This window comes from Oryctolagus cuniculus, chromosome 15 (genome assembly GCF_051225735.1).
Source record: "Oryctolagus cuniculus isolate XC-2025 breed Fujian yellow rabbit chromosome 15, ASM5122573v1, whole genome shotgun sequence".
Taxonomy (NCBI): Eukaryota; Metazoa; Chordata; class Mammalia; order Lagomorpha; family Leporidae; genus Oryctolagus; species Oryctolagus cuniculus.
The window spans coordinates 18,997,779-19,015,338 of record NC_142881.1 but is presented as its reverse complement, the minus strand read 5'-3'; the positions used below and the strand labels follow the sequence as shown (position 1 = coordinate 19,015,338).

Genomic DNA, 17,560 nt, shown 5'->3' with positions numbered 1-17,560 from the left:
TTCTGTTTCTTTTCATTCATTTCTTTTTCTTTTTTTAAAGATTTATTTGTTTATTTGAAAGGTGGAGTTACAGAGAGACACAGGCAGAAAGAGGGGAGAGGGGGGTCTTCCATCTGCTGGTTCACTCCCCAGTTGGCCACAATGGCCAGAGCTGCACCGATCCAAAGCAAGGAGCCAGAAGCTTCTTCTGGGTCTCCCATGCAGGTGCAGGGCCCAAGGACTTGAGCCATCTTCCACTGCTTTCCCAGGCCACAGCCGAGAGCTGGATTGGAAGTGGAGGATTTTTTTTTTTTGTCAGATAGAGTTAGACAGTGAGAGAGAGACAGAGAGAAAGGTCTTCCTTCTGTTGGTTCACTACCCAAATGGCTGCTACAGCCGGTGCTGCACCGATCCGAAGCCAGGAACCAGGTGCTTCTCCTGGTCTCCCATGCAGGTACAGGGCCCAAGCACTTGAGCCATCCTCCACTGCCTTCCTGGGCCACAGCAGAGAGCTGGCCTGGAAGAGGAGCAGCCGGGACTAGAACCACCTGGTGCCCATATGGGATGCCAGTGCTGCAGGTGGAGGATTAGCCAAGTGAGCCACGGTGCCGGCCCCAGCAGCTGGGACTCAAACCAGCGCCCACATGGGATGCTGGCACTGCAGCCGGCAGCTTTACCAGTTATGCCACAGTGCTGGCCCCCATTTTTTTTTTTTTTTCATTTCAAAGAAACAGCTTTTGGTTTCCTTGATTTTCTCTATTGTTTGTCAGTTTCTGTTTTTATTAATTTTCATTCCTTGATTTCTTCCACTTGCTTTAGGTTAAATTTTTTCTTCTTTTTCTAGTTCTGTGAGATACAAGCCTGGGTTCTAGATTTTAGACTTTCTCCTTTTCTTGTAGATATATTTAAAGAGATAAACTTCCCTGCAAGTACTGCTTTAGCTGTGTCTTTCATATTTTGATATGTTGGTTTTTCATTTTTGTTCTCAAGCTATTTTCTAGTTTCCTTATAATTTCTTTTTGACTCATAGGATATTTAGAAGTACACTTGTCTAATTTATAAATGTTTGAGAATTTTTCCAGATATTTTTCTGATTTTCTTTCTTTTTTTTTTTTTTAAAGATTTATTTTATTTATTTGAAAGGCAATTACAGAGAGAGGTAGGGTTCCTCAATCCACTGGTTTCACTCCCGGGATGGCCTCAGCAGCCAGAGCTGTGCCAATCCAAAGCCAGGAGCCAGGAGCTTCTTCCGGGTCTCCCACATGGGTGCAGGGACCCAAAGATTTGGGCCGTCTTCTACTACTTTCCCAGGCCATAGCAGAGAGCTGGATTGGAAGTGGAGCAGCTGGGATACAAACCGGCGCCCATATGGGATGCCAGCACTATAGGCTGGGGCTTTTACCTGCTGGGCCACAGAGCCAGCCCCCTGATTTTATTTCTAAAAATGAATATCAGTGTGTTCAGATAGTATACTTTAAATGATTTAACTTCTTTTAAAGTTAGTGAACTTTATTTTATGGCCCATATGATCTCTGTGAGTGAAATATTCATGAGCAGTTGGAGATAATATATATTCGGCTGTTGCTGGGTGGAGTATTAGTTCAGGTTGGTTCAAGGTATTGTTTAAATGTATGCCCTTATACATTTTTTGCTAGTTTTAATAATGAGAGAGGAGTGTTAATATTTGTAACTGTATTTATGGTTTTGACTGTATTTATGTAACTGTATTTATGGTTTTGACATGTATTTTGAAGTTTTCTTTTTTAAAAAAGACTGACTTATTTATTTGAAAGGCAGAGTGTGAGAGAGAGAGATAGAGAGAGATTCCATTTGCTGATTTACTCCCCAGATGACTGCAAAGGTCAGGGCTGGGTCAAGCCAAGGTCAGGAACTTCATCCATAGGGGTAGCAGGGATCCAAACACTTGGGCCATCTTCCACTGCTTTTCTCAGGCCATTAGCAGAGAGCTAGGGGCAGCCATGGCACGAACTGGCACACATATGGGATGCCAGCATCGCAGGTGGTGGCTTTTTTTATATGCCACAATGCTGGCCTCTTCAAGTTTTCTTATTGAACATGTACCTATTTAAGATTACATCTTCTTGACAAAATGCTTCCCATAACATTATGAAATACTGCTTTTCATTAGTGATATTCCTTCTTCTAAAGTTTATTTTATTTGCTATTAAATAGCCAATCCAGATTTCCTTTGATATTTGCACAATTAATTTTTCCATGCTTTTAAAGTAATTCTTTTCTGTCGTGATTTGAGAGAGGGGGGAGAGAGATGGACAGAGTGAGCATTCACTTTCAGCTTACCTATGTCTCTGTATTGAAATTGAGTTTCCGGTTGACTTACATGGTTGACTTACATTTTTGCCTGCATGACAATTTCTGAGCTTTTCTTTTTTATTTTAATTGGTACATAATAAATAAAAGTACCTACTTATGGAATACAGAGTGAGAATTTGATAGGTGTATGCAATTTGTGCTCATCAAATCAGAGTAATTAACATTTCTTATACCTTAAATATTTGTAGTTTTTTTTTTTATTTTAGGAATTTCCAAGCTCTTCTTTTTCTAGTCAGTCTCTGTGTTTTAACTCAAGTGTTTAGACCACTTACATTTAGTGTAATTCTCAACATAGTTAATGCTTAAATTTGTTATCCTGTTAGTTATTTTCTAGTTGTCCCATATTTTCTACTCCCTTCCTTTCCTGCTTTTTGAGGGTTATTTTTTAGCATCCTATTTTATTTCCACTGTTGGTTTGTAAGCTATATTTTTATCTCATGTTTTTAGTGGTTGGTATTAGTTGTACAAATCCAAGTACAATATAAGAAACATATTAATTATACCTCCACTCCCTTTTATTTATTGTGGTACATTTTATTTCTGCATATTTTATAAACCCCACAAAACATTATATTATTTCAATTTTAAAAAGTGAAATTTTTTTAAAGAAAAAATAATTTATGCTTACTCATATATTTATTTCTGGAGCTCTTCATTCCTTTGGGTTAGATTCAAATTCCCACATGAAAATTAAATTCCCAACTTCTTTATTCTTGTATCTTTTGCCTGAAGAAATTCTATAACTTTTTTTTATTCCAGGTCTACTGTTGACAAAATCATCCAGATTGTGTTTATTTGAAAAAGTCATTATTTTGCCTTCATTTTTGAATAGAGTTCAAATACAGTTCTAGGTTGACAGGTTTTTATTATTTATTTATTTTTTTATCGCTTTAAAGCTGTCATTCTGGCTTGCATTGCTTCTGACAGCAGGTTGCAGTCATTCTTATCTTGTTTATTGCTCTACTGCTTTTAATATTTTCTTATCATAATGTTAAGCAATTTAATTATATATCTTGGTGTGGTTTTCTTTATGCTCATATCGCTTGAGGTTTATAGCATTTTTGAGATCTATAGGTTTACAGTTTTCATCAAATTTAGAAAAAATTTGGCCATTCTTTTCAAATATATTTTCTGTTTCATGTTTACTGCCTCTTTCTGGTGCTTTAATTATGCACATGATGGATTGCTGGATAGTGTTCCACAGATCTCTGGGACCCTGGTAATTTAAAAAAAATCATTTCTTCTTTCTCTTTGTCCTTCCATTTAGTTAGTTCCTATTTTATTGATAAATCTTTCCTTTTTAAAATTTTTCATAGTGTCTGATATACAGTTAATAACTATGATGGTTAATTTAAATGTCAACTTGTCTGGGCTGTGGTGTTTGGATATCTGGTCATGCATCATGTAGCTGTTTCTGTGAGAACGTGCGAGGATGAGCTTTACGTTGAAGTCAGTGGACTTCAGGGTAAGCAGTTTGCCTCCTGTATTAGTCTGTTTTCCCATTACTATAACTAAATTTCTAAGGCTAGGCACTTTAAAAAGAAAAAAGTTTTATTTTATTTATGGTTTTGGAGGCTCAAGGGCATGGCCCTGGCGTTAGCTCAGCTCTAGAGAGGCCCCCTTGGCTGTGCCACATGGCAGGTGGCATCGAAGCAGGAGCTCATGCAGGAGGGAGGATTCACATGGCAAGAGAGAAAGCCAGAGCCAATGGGAGGGACTGGTCTTACTCTTTCATAATGATCCTCTCTCAAGAAGAAAACCAGGATCCCAGAAGAACCATACCAGTGTCTTCTGAGGGCAGTGCCCAGTGGCCAGATTTCTTCCTGAGAGGCCCCATTTTGTAAAGGTTCCATCACCTCCCAGTGTCACCACTCTGGGGACCAATCTCCCCCAGCACATGAATGTTTGGTAGACCTACTCAATCCATATCCAAGCCATGAGACCCCGTGTAACGTGAGTGGACCTCACCCAATCAGCTAAAGACCTCAATAGAGGGCAGTCCAATGGCCCCTCTCCCCGGGGCCCATCCCCAGCCAAAATTCTCTGGAAGGAATTTTGCGGGCAGATGGCTTTAGGACTTGAACTGTAACATTGGCTCTTCTTTGGGTCTCCAGCCTGCTGGCCCACACTGCAGATTTTGGACTTGCCAACCTCCATGATTGCATGAGCCAGTTCCTTAAAATAAATCTTGCTGTACATGTGTATACGTGTCCCATTGGTTCTGTTTCTCTGGAGAACCCAGACTAATATAACTGCATCCAATATGCTTTCCATTTTGATGTACCACTCCACTGGTTCTCTTTTGCAAGTCTTTTAGATCTGTGATTTCTATGTTGGTTATTATTGAACATGTTTATAATAGATGTTTTAAAGCCTTGTTTGCTGTTCCCCTCATTTCTGGGTCTAGTTCATCGGACTGACCAGTTATGGTCGAGTTTTTTCTGCTACTTTGCATCCAGTTTTGGGCTGCATGCTAGACATTTTGAGCTTCACGTTGTTGAGTGATGGTTTTTTACCAGTTGGACCTATTAGATTAGGACTCATTTCTTTTGACCTCATTTAACCTTAATTGTGTCTTTTCAGGCCCTATCTCCAGACACAGTCAAATTAGAGTTCAGGGATTCAACCTATGCATTTTGAGGAAAAACAACTCAGTTCCTAAATTGTTATTGTTTTCTTTTCCTTAATGAGAGCCAGGCTTTGTTCTGGCATGGCGTTACCTTGCTTGGGGATTCACTGAATCCTTTTGAGGCTGGTTTTTATTTCTTGTATGGAAATTCCACTGTATCTTTTACTAGATCTAGTTTAGCCATAGTAGTATGGCCTGACCCTTGCACTCTGTCTACTGAATGGTCTGGTGTTTGTGTGAATCTCTACTCTGTCTGGTCAGAATTTAAGTTTCTCTTAGCCTAGATGATTCTGGGAAACGTTCAGCTTATAGATCAGTGGTCAAGGTTTTCCTGGTGCTGTGGAGATTCCTCTATGAATGCCGGGATTAATATTTGACAACAGACTAAGGAGCCCCTTAAGAGTTTTCTAAAGCTCTTTCTCTGTATAGCTCTCTCCTTTCTCAAACTCTGCCCTCACAAAGTCCAGCTGTCTCATCCTGCTCAAATCCAGGTATCCAGATTCTTAGTCTGGCCAGATTCCCCAGTTCTGCTTGATTATAAAATGCCTCTGATCAAGAACAAGGGCAAAAACAGGGCTCCCCTCATTTTCAATTTTGAGAGGTCCTGCAGTGACTTGTTTAAATATCTGGAAACTGTTGTGTGCATAGCATTCCCCACTTCCTAGCTGCCTGCAGTGAGAGGCCACTTGCATCGGCAGTGTCTCTTCAAGATGTACCCATGCATTCTCCCATAGTTAAGACCTACAGAGTCTAAAGTGTGTGTCTGCTTTGGTTTGCTCTATTTCAAAAGCATCTTCCTTACCATGACATGCTATTTAGGAAAATTGTTTTAAATTTTATTTTTAAAATTTGTTTTGAGATGTAGAGACAGAGAGATTGAGATTGAGAGCACCCATGTACCGCTTCGCTTCTCAAACGTCTGCTGTGGCTGAGCTTGGGTCAGGCCAAAGCCAGGAGCTGGAACTCCATCCGAGTCTCCCCTGTAGGTGGCAGGGACCCAAATACTTGCTCCACTACCTGCTATTTCCCAGGTTGTGCAGTAGCAGGGAGCTGGAATCAGGGGCAGGGCTGGGACTTGAACCCAAGCACTGCAGTGTAGGATGTGGGTGTTGCAAGCAGTGTCTCAATGGATAAACCAAATGCCCATCCTGGGAACATTGTTTTGGAAGGTTGCCTATTATTCTGTTGTATAAGACTGCACATTTTTTGACTAAATAATCAGGCCAGGAGTGGATTCAGACCTGCACTTGGCCGTGGTCTTTGTGAGGCAGTGGCAGGTAGGAGAGGGGACCCTAGGCTGGGGGAGGTGGGACACTGGGGCCGTGGAGCTCCGGAGGACAGAGGTGGCTTCCTCCAGCACAAGGGCACACTCACCTCCTCTCCCAGATTGAGTCCTACCTTTTCTTTTTGTCAAATACATGCTTCTTCGCGCGACAGTTTTGTGCACTAGGGAAAGTCGTGCTACTTCTCTGCAGCCGGTTCTTGCTCCTGTGAGATGGAGACTGAGGGTAATGAGCTCACGGGGCACTCTCAGGTGTAATGAAGATAATTTCCTCCAGTGTAAGGGGTACAAGCTCTGACTGATGATTGGGTTTCCTTATGTGATTAGGTGTTGGACTACAGACTAGATGTATCCAGGCCTGAAGGGTGCTGCAGGAGACTTGAATTCCCAAGACGCTCTCTTTAACATCCTTTGCTTCTCTTTGCTCTCAGACTGGAAAACGAAACCAGGCAGCAGCCCTCCTCGAAGGTTGTCACATTGGTTAGAGCCTGGTTGCCACACGAAGCTTAACTGTGTCTGACAGTTCATTGGACTCCTTGCATAGGCTGAGGTTTTCAGCTCTCACACCCAGCCTGGCCAGTCAGATGTCCAACCTTCCCGTGCAGGCTACCAACAGCTGTGACTGCGACTGGCTGCCTAGGGTCAGGGGGAGCCGTTAGAGAGTAATCTGTGTTTGAGTTATCGGCAACAAGGTACTCGGTCATTACAGTTACAGATAATTCCATCATCCACTGTGACCAAGGTGGCCAGGCCAGTAGTCTCATCAAGGAAAAAGTTTCCAGAGACTTGAGACGCATGAATGTTAATGTAGAAGGTGCCGTGGCTGTCATCTACCCAAATATTCTTCCTCTGGACATGTTCCTCGCTCAGTTGTCCCCGGGCAGTGTGAAAGCAAGGCCTCCCGGTGCTCCTGTCTGTGCAGAGGGCAATGCTGTTAGCATCCCATGCATGCGGCACACTTGTGCAGTGTGCAGCCTGCGCAGCTATGTACAGCAGCTCTGGGCCCAATCCCCTTGGTCATGCTTGGCCCTGATGTGTTGGCCAAGTTGTGAGTTGGTCTTCATTAGACCCTTTGTTTCTATTCCTTTTGCTTTTTCTTTCGAGGGCCAACATGTAAACTGCATGTCTTGCCTGCATTATGTCATTCGACCCTCAGAGGCACCCTCCAGGGTACATGCTGTTCTCACCATGCTACAGGCAAGGCGTCCTGGGCTGCTTCAGCTCGGAAAGTTGATATGTGACTGAGGTGGGGGTGGACCTGGGTGCTGTGTGCTTCCTTCCTCTTGCGCTGTCTGCACTCACTCCCTGCCTCACTCGCCCCTTCTACTACCTTCAAGAAGCTAGGTCCACCCTCCTTCCTGGTTCCATCACTTCCATCCGATCTTCCACTTCCTCCTGCTCTGAAGGGTCTGGCTTTGAGATCCATCAAAATGGCCTTGTCCTTTGTTCGGGATCCTGCTTGGTGATCTCTACCTAGTCTGGTTAACTCATTGCTATGAGCATTGTGGGAGGATCCTGTTGGCTAAGACTGACCCAGTGAGTCTGAGAGTGCCTTTTCTCCTGGATAGAATGCATGCCTCGTTCGGAAAGAATGTCTGAGGGATGCTGGGAATTTCTGGCACCTTAATGGTTGCTGGGAGAACGAGTTTACATGGCAGAGATGTTCAGTCTTCTGCTCAAAGTGCGTAAGCAGCAGAAAAATCCCTGAACAGCACTGTGAATACCTGGATGTGCGTCCTGGTTTTCTCATATCTGCCTGTCAGTTTGCACTCGCAGAAGTGGCTTCAAAATCTTCAGCTCTCGATTTCTTCACCTTTAAGAAGGGAGGCATTGGATACCCGTGGCCCAGATGAGGTGTTTTTTTGTTTTGTCTTAAGCTAGGTCTTTCCTGTGAGAGCGTGTGCAGTTTCCCATACTCCAGACATTTCCACTTGTCTTGGCTTAAGCTCCTCCTTCTAATAGCAACTTCCGTTTCAGAAGGTGTGAGCGCAGGTTAGTGGTGAGCGGTCAACGGTGCAAGTTCATTTCCTCTCATTTGTTCCTGGCCAGGACAAGGAACCCAGATCTCATTTCACTGCTCTCCCTCTTCTTTTCCTTATCTGGCCTGTTATTTCCTGACCTGTTCATCACTTGTGCTCGTCTGACACCTCTGTGTCTGTTCTTCCTTCCTTCCAAAATGCCTGCTTCTCCATCTGCGTCTGGCTTCTGTGATTCACCCTCCAGACACGGCCCTCAGTTGAACCACATTTTCTTCCCTGCCGCTCAACCTCCTGCTAGTTCTCCCTCTACTAGTTAGTCATTTCCTGTTTGTCCATACACATTGTCTGGCAGGGCAGCTATTTGATTGACTAGTTGAAGAAATAGGGAGGGAATATGGTTCATCAATTTGATTTGTGAAGTTCAACAACAATAGGGGTCGGAGAGGTGACACAGCCTACACAGGACCCCCTGCCAACTAGGGGAGATTAGCGGAAGACCGGTCACACCAGAAGACCCTCTCATTTGAGAAAGTCACAAGCCCATGGCAGCAGGAGGAAATTCTGCAGGGTTTCCAGAGTCTATCTGAGCATAATCAAGGCCTCATTTGCTGGCTTGACCTGCCGTTAACTCATGCATTTGACATTCATTGGCCCTTCTGTGCCCGACACTGTTCTCGGTGCTAGAAATATGACTGGTGAGCAAAGCAGACTCAAGTCTTCATGGCGCTTACATTTTAGTTGGGGACAAGAGAGCTCTGATAAGCCAGGTGGTGGCTAGCATTGTGAAGAGGAGTGAGTTAGCATTAGGGACAGGAAGGGTATGGGAACTGCTTTAACTGGAATGACCAAGGAAACTTTCTCTAAGAAGCCACATTTGATCAGAGACCTGGGTGAACTGAGGGATCAGCCACTAGTATATCTGGTTAAAACAAACAAGCAAACAAGCAAACAAACCTATTCTGGGCAGAAGGAAGAGCTAGTGCAAAGGTCCTGGTGTAGCAGGCTTTATGGCAATAACTGTTGTTGCTTTTCTTCATGATAAGATTATCAGAGAGCTTCCATTTTCTATTTTATCCTTTTGCATTACAGAGCTTACAAGATAAGCCAAATAATGTTACAGGTCCATCTCATTATATATATAGTGGGCATATTCCTGGAAATGTGAGCATGTCTATATGATTGAATTTCTGTAATTGAATTCTCTTTAAAGGCACACAGGAGCTTGTCATTCTAAGGGATCCCATGGCTAAACCTTTCAGGAAGTGACCAACCAGCCTTGGGGGATCCCTCCGGTTCTCCTCCTTCTAAAACCCTATGGTTGTCTCTAGAGAGGCTGGGCTCAAGTACCTTTTCAGGAAGGTGGAAACGCAGCAGTAGATGCATATATGTGGCAATCAGCAGTGAAACAGGCAGGTGAAATTTTGTTGGAAGATATTGAATGTTTTCCCTGAAATACAAAACATATCAACCCTCTCCTCTACTTTCCAGGCTGTATCCATATTATGCAAGGATGACAAGCCTTGGCACAAAGAAAATAGAAATGAAAATCTGGGTGAGGAGGAAAAATGAGATTATCTAGTTGCTGTTTCTTAAATCCCCATGTAGAGGAACAAGCCAACCTTTTTTTTTCCTCGTGGGAGGGCTGCCCTATCTTCCAAATTTCAGTTCACCTGGGCTGTGTTAAGCATGGTCTGGTGGCAAGCCTTCTGCCAGTTTCCAGGATTATCTGGGTTATTGTAAACAAATGAGCAAATTCAACAGTGGCATGAAAGGCATCATGCTAACTTTGTGGGTGCACGTGGGGTTTTCACATGAGAACATTTTACTGTCTTCATAGGAAGGTCTGGCTTTGGCATGGTGGGCTCAATGAGTCATGCGGGGTGGGTGTTGGGTTATATGGCTCTTACCTGACGTGTTTCCTGGGGATGGCTTGTCTGTGTGCAAGCCCAGCTAGTGTGTAGCATGACTACTTCGGTTACCTTTTGAACATGTCATTTAAATATTTTTAGCTACTAAAGCAAAAGAGGGAAAAATAAATAAAGGCAGAGAACAAATACAGCTGGCCCTCTGCATCTGTAGGTTCTGCATCTGTGGATTTAACCATCCTTGGATGGAAAAGATTTGGAAAAAAGTTGTATCTGTGCTGAAGAGGTACAGATTTTTCTTGTCACTAGTCCCTAAACAGTAAGTCGAACAACATGTACATAGCATGCACATTGTATTAAGTATTATAAGTAATTTCGACATGATTTACAGTAAAGTCCATTTAATACTATGATGCTTTGTAGAAGGGTCTTGATCACCCATGGACTTTGGTACCCACCAGGTTCCTGGCACTGTCTCCGAAGGATGTCGAGGATAGAGTAATTCTGTGGCCAGAACAAGCAGCTGGTCCTCAGACAAGCCAATTCAGGGTGTAGCCGTTCCTGGGTCTTCTCAGCCAGGGTCCCCGGTGCAGCCTGGACTGCTTTACAGCCACTTGTTTCAATAGTGGAGGAGAGAAAAGGCTCTTTTCCTCCTCTTTCGACCAGAGGTGAGTCAGCAGGAATCCGCTGTGTGAGATGGCCTGCCATGAGGTGTGTGCTCCCTAGCTCCTGGTCTAGTACGCTGTTTTGGCAGGATTTTGCTTTCTGGGCCTGGGAGGCCCAGGCAGTGCCACACAGAGGCCCTGAAGGGGAGCAGGGAGTTATCCTGAGGGCAGCTCCCATTGGTAGAGCTATGTGTGTGGTGCCTACCAAGGGCCGTCACCCATGAGATCATCCTCCCTGCAATTTTGCAGATACCATCTCTAGCCGTACCCACAGTCTGATGAGAAACAAATGAAGCTCTGTCTGGAATGGCTCACGACTGGAGTTCTAGCATCCTTCTCCCGAAACGTCCTGTGAGCTGTTCTGTTTGAGCTGAGCGGCTCTTTTCTGGCCCACTCATCTGCTGCCCTGCACGTTCAAATTTTGGGTGGATTGTGTCCATGTTCATGATATTCGACTGGGCAGCGGGTTCTTTATAAATGGTCACTCACTCCTTTAGGTAGCTCCTCCATGGCTGCTTGGGGTCAGGCACCATTCGTGCGTTTGGCTTCATGGAATCCTCTTGGTTAAATACAGGAAACGCTTGATCCAATTCTAGAGTCCACTTACCTCTGGACGTTTTATAGATGAGTGTTATACCTCCAACCCCGCCTGGATCATGGCTAATGGGTTAATGCTCGGAGGAATTTTTTTTAAAAAAAGATTGATTTTATTTATTTGAAAGGCAGAGTCACAGAAAGTGGGAGAGAGAGACACAGAAAGACTTCCATCCACGATTCACTACTCAGATGGCCTCTGGGGCCAGGCCAAAGCCAGGACCCAGGAGCTTCTTCTGGGTTTCCTATGTGGGTGCAGGGGCCCAAGGACTTAGGCCATCTTTTGCTTTCCCAGGCCACTAGCTGGGAGCTGGATAAGAAGTGGAGCAACCAGGACATGAACTGGTGCTAATATGGGGACGCTGGCACTGCAGGCAACAGCTTAACCCACTTTGCCACAGTGTTAGTCCCTGGTAGGAATATAGACTCAGCACTGTGTCTTTGGTCCAGTGGGCAAGCAGTGAATGCTGGCGCTGATGCAAATGGGGATCAAGATTCCATTGAGGGAGCCAGAGACACACAGAGTCACTCAGGTCCCTCTTACCCATTTCAGGTTTGTTCTTGAAGTCAAGGTTCTCTCTCCATCCCTTCCTCCTTTCCTACTGTGTGGTTTGGCTGTGAGCTGTCTCATGTTTTCAGCTCTGATAAAGAGCTTTGATATCAAGTTTATTTGAAAAGAAAATTAAACCGAATCCAATAAAGATTTTCAGAAGTGTTTATTTTCCTCTCAGTGTTTTATTGTTGAACTAAATATCTTGGGAGAGATTAAAAGCAAAATGATCATCGAGTGGACCTCATTGCATGTGCTTGACTTATTCTTGGAAGGTTGCATGTAGACCAGAATTTTGTAACTCAAGTTCTATTTTAAATCCACCCTGAAGAGTTGTTATTTAAAGCAATCCTGTAAAGAGAGTAATCACCAGACCCCCTCTGAATGTTAGGGTTGGCGGGGGCAGTGGACTTTTTTTAAAGGAGGATGGGAACTTGACTCCTAAAGCCACCCTAGCTTTGTCCCCAGGCTGATGGGGCCTGGGAAATATGACTTTTTTTTTTTAGGAAGTTTGGGAATAGTGAAAGAAAAAGTGTATTGAAAGTTCTGTGGAGAATAGTTAGTAGCTACATTTTTCTCCTTTGGGGGGAGCTGGGTGCACCCCCGGGGAAGGGGTTCAGGGAAGTGAGGTCAGTCTACCCCGAAATGACCGTGGAGTGTGGACACTCCCTGCTGTCGCAGCACCTGACCATTGGCTAGAGCGTCCTTTCCCAGGAGCTCGGGCATAGCGCAACAGGGAGGGGGTTTCCCTGCCGGGGAGCAGTTCCTAGGGGCATAGTCACAGTGTTTGGTTTGGAAGAGAGGCAAGGCCACTAGTCTGAGCCTCTGCATTGGCCACAGGAAGCCTGTAGTTGGTATTTACCCGTGTATTTGGTGGGATGTCTTGAGAAGAAGCAGAAAAGTTTGGTTCCAAACTCAAACTCAACATTTTGCAAGGAAATGGGATTTTCACTGCTCCTTTCTGACATCCAAAGGTCATTTTGTTGTTTATCTCCAAGGTCAGGGAACCCAGAGTCAGTGATTTGCAAACACTGGCCCAATGCAGAGAAGGCTGATGGCTGTTTCCTCTCTGTGCCCTGTTTTTATTTAAAGATGTTGGCCTCATGAAGTCTCCAAATACAGCTCCTTCTCTTTCATAAGAGAAAGGCTTTTGTCCAAAAGGAAACACCCAAGGTCAAGGTGCCCCAGGACCTCGTCCAGAGACTGAGAACGTAGGGGCTGTAAGGCTGCTTGTCTCTGGGTTACAGGAGGCTGGCCTCTCCTGGACACCCAATCACCACCACAGGGAGATAGGGAGATTTCAGAACATTTAGCCTCTGAGCGGAATGCTGACATAATGTATTCGTGGCCCCACGAAAAACGAAAGTGTGGAGCCACTTGCTTAAAAACCAGGAAAAAAGTACAGTCACAGATAGTCATTTACAATTCTTTTCCTTATAAAATAGGGGAGGGGGCCAGTGCTGTGGTGTAGCAGGTAAAACCGCTGCTTACAGTGCCAGCATCCCATAGGGCGCCAGTTCAAGTCCCGGCTGCTCCACCTCTCTGCTATGGCCTGGGAAAGCAGTAGGAGATGGCGTAAGTCCTTGGGCTCCTGCACCTGCGTGGGAGTCCTGGAAGAAGCTCCTGGCTCCTGGCTTTGGATTGGCTCAGCTCTGGCCATTGTGGCCATTTGGGGAGTGAACCAACAGATGGAAGACCTCTCTCTCTCTCTTCACTCTCTCTCTTCCTCTCCTCTCTCTGTGAAACTGTGACTTTCAAGTAAAATAAATATTTTAAAAAAATGTGAGTATTTACAAAATATATTACCATTTTAAATGATATTGCATACAATGGTATAATAGTGATATGTGATTAACAACAAAAACTTACAGATAGTGAAATAAAACTGGTGTTACATGTTTATATAATATGGTAAAATAATGCTTCATTGATGTGATGTCTTATTGCTATAGTATTTTTCTGGTTTCCCTTTCTGCACATTCATTTGTTAGGTTATCAAAAATTCTCAAACTTGTAGTGATTTCATTTCTGATGGTATAATTGAAGGTGACATCTGTTCTCCAAAAATACAAGATTACAAATAATTAAATTTTACAAATTTGCTTGAGAGGTGGATGCACACATACACACACTCGCACACAAGAAGGAGAGAAGGAGACAGACAAAGAGAGAGCTCCTATCCGCTGATTCATTCTCCAAATACCTCTCAATGGCCAGGGCTGGGGCAGGGCTGAGGCCATGAGCCACTAACTCAGTACGGCCTCTCACATGGCTGCCAAGAACAGTTTCTTGAGCCATCAGTGTTGCCTCCCATGGTCTTCACTGGAAGGAAGCTGGAGTCAGAAGGTGGTGCCAGGAATTGAATCCAGACACTCAAGTGTGGGAGGTTGGCATCTTAAAATCTCTAGGTTAAATGCCTCTTTCCACAAATAATTTTTGAGAAGTTTTAATTTTCAGAAGTTTTTTGATGCTGGTAACTGCTACTGAGGTTGTCTAAGAGTATTGTGTGGCCAAGGTAACAATGGGATAAATTTCTGAAAAATAAAAAGTGTTTTGAAAAGAGACTTCAGTAGTTTAGACCTGAGAATTTTTCTAAAAAAGATCGAACTCTTCATACAAGTTAGTTTTGTGTGAGTCTGAGTTTAATTTTTAGCGTAAATTTATATAATGATATTCAAAAATATTTATTTATTTGAAAGGCAGAGTTACAGAGAGAGAGAGATCGAGAGAGAGAGAGATAGATCCATTTTCCATCTGCTGGTTCACTCTCAAATGGCTGCAATGGCTGGAGTTGGGCCAGTCCAAAACCAGAACCAGGAGCTCCTTCTGGGTTTCCTTCATTGGTGTAGGGGCCCAAGTACTTGGGCCCTTTTTCACTGCTTTCCGCAGGCACATTAGCAGGAAGCTGGATCAGAAGTGGAGCAGCCTAGATATGAACTGGTGCCTGTATGGATGCCAGCATAACAGGTGGTGGCTTTACCCACCACAACACAGCGCCGGCCCCATACAATGACATTTTAATATTTTCTTAGACTTTCCTGTAATCTGTTTGCTTTCATTGACATTTCCTGGAGGCAACTGAAAATGGTTTCAAATTTGTATATAATTTAAAATACCTATTTAGGGAAGTCTGGTTTTTTACCTCAATACAAGAAAAAATTTAAAATTTCTTTTAATAACTGACTTATTAAAGATTTTTATGGGGCCAGTGCTGTGGTGTAGGAGGTTAAGCCTCCACCTGTGTCACTGGCATCCCATGTAGGTGCTGGTTCATGAACCGGCTGCTCCTTTTCCGATCCAGCTCTCTGCGATGGCCTGGGAAAGCAGTGGAAGATGGACCAAGTGCTTGGGTCCCTGAACCCACGTGGACCTGGAAGAAGCTCCTAGCTCCTGGCTTTGAATTGGCCCAGCTCCAGTCATTGCAACCATTTGGGGAGTGAACCAGCAGATGGAAGACCCCCTCCCCCCCCGTAACTCTGCCTCTCAAATGAATAAATAAATCTTTTAAAAAGAGTTTTCTATGCAAGTGGTTTTCTTTTCCTTTTCTTTTTACCATGACAACATGTAATTTCTCAGCCTGTGGATATATCTTTTGCAATGTTGTCATAGTTTACAAAAATGGAGAAGCTAACCTCTTTGAAGAATTTTAATAACTCTTGGATATAGGTTATTGTGGTGTCCTTGTGTGCATTTTTATTTTGGGATAATTTACTAACAAAGTTTATGGCTAGGCATCAGCAGTTCCTGTCCTGGTACTCAGAATGGAGAGTTAGTATGTTTGCCAATGCCATAGGAATGGGCTCCAGGGACGGCCAGGGAAGCCAATGTCCCACTGCTGGGGCCATTGCTACTGACATTGCTGTCCCTGCCACCAGCTGTCTGGGCTCAGGGCCCATCCTTAGTTGCCCCTCTGGGCCTCCCTGGCATGCCTGGCTGCCCTGATGTGCCAGGTCAATTGGTTGGCACACATACAGCACCCACCTGCAGTACACGAAGGGCTGAGCCTGCACATGTTGTTGCCTGGTGTATCTGCCTGGTTCCCCTGTCTCATCATACCTCACCTAGCAAGGTCAGGTTCAAGGATAGAATTATTGAGAATTCCAGGGCAACAGCTGTAGATCATTAAACCCATTAAACCAGGCACGGGGCCGCTTCTGAGAATGAGTTCTTGTGACTCACATGCATGGGTCACATACACACGAAGCCAGCCCTGCCTTGAGACTCAGAATGTGGTTAGTTACTTAGCATATGCAGCCTGGCTGAGTTCAACAGAGCGTCTGCATAGCTAGGAAGTTCACTCTCATGTCTAACCTTGTCCTCAAGGTTTTCTTTTCTTCCAAGTTTTTGCTGTTCACATGTATCAGAGCCTCTCATTAGCTCACTGAATGAGCACAGGTTCTCATATCTGGGGACAACAGTTATGTTCTTGGTTATACTTATAAAGCAGAGAGATTCAGATTCAGCTGCTCTGGTAGGGGACCCAGGAATCTGTATTATAATAGACCTACTGGGGATGCTGATGGTTTTCCTGATTAGCAATTTGAAGGATGCTGTCTGGTTTCACTTCTCTGTCCCTGAATCCAGCGCTTGGCTCACGTTTCTCACTCTTGGTTTTGCTCTGACTCAGCAGCCCAGGTTGCACATGTGATAGGAGGGGGCTTTGGGAGGCTCAGGGAAAATGCCCATTCTCTTTTCATTCTATTTTTCTGCAACCTTTTTGAAGCCCCTTTACCCTTTGCCCTCTAAGGGGAAAGCAGAAGAGGGTACTCTGTCTGCACACCCCTTTTATATGAAATCCTTTCTGGAGCTCTGTAACAAGGAAGGAACCCGGTTGCCAGGCCCCTGCTAAGCAGAATGTGTATACATGTGTGTATGTGTGTGAGTGCACATAGGTGCATGTGTGTGAGAGTATGCTAGAGGAGGATGGGCAGTGACAATGGGGGAGGAAGTGTATCATGGTGAAATTTAAATGCAGGGCATTTCAGACTGGAAATACCCAAGCTGTCAAGGCCTAGAACTCCTCAGTGGTTCAGAAAGGCTGGCATGGATTAGCTCATCTAATTCCCAAATATACCTTTTGAGGCATAAAAGGAATGGTTTTAGCTGCTTCTACATTTACAATGACCGGTTTTTGTAACAATCAGCAATCCCACAATTTTAGTGACTTTAACAATTCATACCACATGTCCACTGCACATCTACTGGGGACTCATTTCTGCTCACAGCCGCTCTTTTTGACACTTGCTGCTGAGTGACCCATCCCAAACGTGGCTGTTTCCTGCTGGAGGCAAAGGCGAGCTTGGAACCCCCTGCGCGTCATTTCTGCTTGCACCTCATTGACCAGAGCTAAGTACCTGGGTCACGGCAAAGAGGGGATGAGAGCACGCTCAAATGGCGTGTAAACCATGGAGCACTCTCTGAGCTCAGTTGCTTTTTTGATGTACCCTGAAGATGATACAGCCGTCTTTAGTAGGTTGTAAATATGTAGCCTAAGGAGTGGGGGAGTCCTTGCAGAAGGCCTGGGGAAGTGCACGAGGGACAGATTGCTGTCATTGGAGGCTGAGGGGCTCCCCAGCTGCAGGCGGCATTTTGGAGGGTCTGGCTGAGATGAAAGTGTTTGGCAGTTCATTGTATTACAGATCTAGGTGGGCAAACAGGCTTTCCT

The 17,560-nt window shown here is 44.4% G+C and overlaps 1 long non-coding RNA gene across 2 annotated transcripts in view; it reads left to right on the top strand.

Annotated features, from left to right (window-relative positions):
* LOC149121922 (uncharacterized) overlaps positions 1-15,408 on the top strand; it is a 90,427-nt gene extending 75,019 nt beyond the window's left edge. For both annotated transcript variants that reach the window (XR_016221552.1, XR_016221557.1), the window contains one exon: positions 15,197-15,408. This is a non-coding gene — a long non-coding RNA (uncharacterized LOC149121922). The remainder of the gene's footprint in view (positions 1-15,196) is intronic.
* Positions 15,409-17,560: the final 2,152 nt, after the last annotated feature.